Source organism: Syngnathus floridae, chromosome 22 (genome assembly GCF_059516105.1).
Source record: "Syngnathus floridae isolate MCC-2025c chromosome 22, RoL_Sflo_1.0, whole genome shotgun sequence".
In the NCBI taxonomy this organism is placed as follows: domain Eukaryota; kingdom Metazoa; phylum Chordata; class Actinopteri; order Syngnathiformes; family Syngnathidae; genus Syngnathus; species Syngnathus floridae.
The window spans coordinates 9,743,712-9,747,097 of record NC_142434.1 but is presented as its reverse complement, the minus strand read 5'-3'; the positions used below and the strand labels follow the sequence as shown (position 1 = coordinate 9,747,097).

The 3,386-nt window shown below is 54.2% G+C and overlaps 1 long non-coding RNA gene across 2 annotated transcripts; it reads left to right on the top strand.

The window, feature by feature from the left end:
* Nucleotides 1-247: 247 nt before the first annotated feature.
* LOC148379574 (uncharacterized) lies at nt 248-3,125 on the top strand. Of its 2 annotated transcripts, XR_015855400.1 has the most exons (6): nt 248-398; nt 657-850; nt 975-1,088; nt 1,320-2,591; nt 2,728-2,832; nt 2,977-3,122. It is a non-coding gene; the product is annotated as an uncharacterized LOC148379574 (long non-coding RNA). The 2 variants fall into 2 exon arrangements; XR_015855399.1 differs by having other exon boundaries at nt 2,728-3,125.
* The last annotated feature ends 261 nt before the right edge of the window (nt 3,126-3,386 follow it).

The following is a 3,386-nucleotide window of genomic DNA, read 5'->3' as shown; positions in this document are numbered from 1 at the left end:
TGGTCCTCAGCCTGAGGGACGGCTCCATGGACAAGGTGATCCGCTCTATCCGTGTCTGACTATCCGCACGCCACGTCGGGCTTCGATGCGGCCGCGACCGTATTGTGTAGCTTGTCCCCAGTAAGCGTCGCGGCGCTCCGTTGCGGTCTCAACGGCCCGGTGTGGCGCAATGTCTGCTCAGGTGAGGAGGGGGGGCGCTTTGCTGGCGGAGGTGGAGGAGACGCGGCGGTGTCGGGAGACCGAGCGGTGTCGCCTCCACCAGGAGCGCGGAAGAAGCCCTGGCAGCGGCCCAGCAGGCCTGGCAGTCCCGAGCGGCCGAGCTCCGATCGGCTCATCACCAGCATCGGGAGGAGCTGAGCCGAACCAAGAGAGACTGCGAGAGGGAGATCCGCCGACTGGTAGGACTGATCAGATGCGCGGTGCGTGGCTATGTTCCCAATTTCGTTGTATACCTGCAGTGCAATGACACCTAAGGCATTCTATTCTATTCTATTTCACAAGAAGAAAATGTCCGGTTGCTCGCTTCGCTTTTGTCACAGCAAAGGTGTTCTAGTCGATTCAAGAAAAAAATTGGCCGGTTGCTCTCTTTGTTTTTGTCACAATTCTGGCAAATGAGTTTGCCCGCCTGCCTGAGCGCTCCCCGTTTGTACATCCAGACGGATGAGATCAAGCTGAAAGACAGAGCGGTTAGTGTTTTGGATGAAGCCCTGGGGCCGGCCACGTCCACCGCCTTCAGCTGCAGACTCAGGCTGCCGAGCAGCAGATCGCTGCCCTGAGGGATTCCCAAAGGGCGGGCCTAAACTACCCTGGAAGTGGGGTCAACGCCGCTACTAGCAATCCTCTTCATTGCGTAAGCCACCTCATCACACACTTGCAGTACGCATGACTTAGTTCGTTGCTGGAGGAAGGTAGCACAAAAACAGTTTTGAACTTTGAACGAGTGCTTGTGTGTGTGTGTTGCGGGGCGTTTTCAGTCTCAGGAGGATCGGGACACGCGACGGTTTCATCTGAAAATCGCTGAGCTCAGCGCAGTCATCAGGAAACTGGAGGATCGAAACGCCCTGCTTTCTGAAGAGCGCAATGAACTGGTAATTTATTGACGGCACGCTTGAAGGTTTGCGCTACGTTTGATGCGCGCCATCCAGCGAGGCACCCATTGCGCTTGCTTATTAGTTGAGCGGCGCGGCGAGTCGGTTGCCTGGTAGATGTCTTTTATTGGGAGCCAAAGGCACGATTCCGTTCAAACCGATGCAAAAGGAATGGATACGTTCTGGCCCGCGTGTTGTGCGTCTTTCACATCCCGCACTTCATGCTTGCAGCTAAAGCGACTGAGAGAAACAGAAAGCCAGTTTCTGCCACTCCTGTACAAAAACAAACGCCTGAGCAGGAAGAATGAAGAACTCTCGCTGGTGCTGTGTCGCCTTGAAAACAAAGTGCGCTTTGTCACCCAGGAGAACGAGGAGATGGCAAGCTTGGTAAGTCGACGCGGACAACGGCGGCGTGCCAACAGAGTCCACTGCATTTGTGTTCCACAGAGAAGGCCTAGTTCGCTCAATGACCTGGACCGCGGTTGCGGCCAGCAGGACGGTGAAATGGAGTTCCTTCAAGTTGTGGAGCAGCGGCACATCATCGACGACTTGTCCAAGGTCTTCAGGCAGGCGACTCGGTGCACGTACGGCAGCGCCGCGCTCGCTCGCTGTCGCCAGGAAACCTTTTCCGTCCAAAGCTTGGCCGGCGGCCGCCATCCAAAAAATTGGCCCCTTAAATTCCGACCTTTCAAGCAGGAGCATTGTGCGCACGCGTTTGAACACGCTTTAGACTTGTTTTGCCGTTTTCAGCAGCTCAAAGCTCCCGTTTTGTCAGCGCCTTTGCCACTCGCTGTGCGCTGAAAACGACGGACTTGCCCGGCTGCTCAGCCCGTCAACCATGAGCCGCGAGCGCGACGTCATTGTCCGTAGGCAGCTAGTGGCAAAATGCACCCTGTTAGAGTTGCGCTCGCTCCAACTTATTTTGCAAGAACCACACGGGAGACAAGTAAGTTCTTTTGGACACCTGCAGGTGGAGAGTCCATCCGTTGTACGAATGAAGTCTGACTCTCGGCTCCTGCACGAGCATTTTAATTAAGAGAAACAGGGTGGGTGTAAGAGTGGATTGAATAGAGGAAGCCCTTGACCTCTAGTCAAAACATAGCAAGGGGTGTTTTACAACTTTGTGTAGGAAGGGATAAGCGATAGGGATAAATAAGGGATAAATAATATTATTTATTACAGGTCGCAGTCAAAGTCAAAGCAACACAATGATACGATAAAGATAATCTGGAAAACCCTGACACACCCTGTAGTTGTCACTTTTGGAAAAGACGAGCGTCCCTCCAATCATCGCCGGTGACGTGTTTTTCAGGCTCTGGAGACAGGAGCTCATGTCAGAAATGTCATTGTGAGTCGCGTTTGTTTCTGCGCCGGAGCCGTTCGTTCCCTTTGCATCCGAAGAATCTCAAAGGCGGATTATTTGTGTCGACAGGAGAGAGATTTGCTGCTACGATACCGACGTCGAGAATCTCTGAGGAGGAACAAAGCGTGAGGTCCTGCAAGGTGAGTCTGTTTGTTTGCGGCTGCTTGGTGTTGCGCAAGATGAAATGGCCTTTTTCTCGCTATCGTTCCTCTCGTCGATTCATCGTGAGGTGTCGCTTCAGTTTGTTCAGAGAGATGTTTGCTTCCGCGCCCGCAGGTCATCGAAACATTTTACGGCTACGACGAAGACGTGTTGGTGGACTCGGACGGATCGTCCTTGTCTTTTCACACCGACAGAACCCCCGACACGGAACCCGAAGAGGTAGCCCGCCATTTCTGCCAGCGTATTGGCACCAAACATTCCTCTTCAGCCTGGAATCGGACTCGTCTTTGCGTCGCGGGTGCTTTGTCGCCGGTCTGACTGATTCTGGTACTAGTGCTGTGTTGCATTGGTGTGTGCATGAAGAGGCGGAGCTTCGCTACCGCCAGCTGACGCAAGAATATCAAGCGCTGCAACGAGCCTACGCTCTGCTAGCCCAGACCAGCGAAGGGGACTACGACGCCGAGAAGGAGATCAAGGTGGCGCCCCTTCCCGCAACCCCCGGCCGGGTCGCAGCCTCCCCGTTCTCACCCAGCCTCGGGTGTTCTCTGGTCTGAAAGGAGGAGGAGGAGCCTCCCTCCTCCTCCTTTCAGACCAGAGAAAAGCTGATGGTAGAAATGGGTCACTATCAAAGCAGAGTAGCAGATCTGGAGTCAGCGCTGAAGCAACAAGGACAGGTAAGCTCATCAATGAGCACACCTTTTTCTCAGACAAAATAGCTACATTCTTCAGTCACTCATCCGTCTGGCATTACTGGACCAACCCCCCCCCCGAAC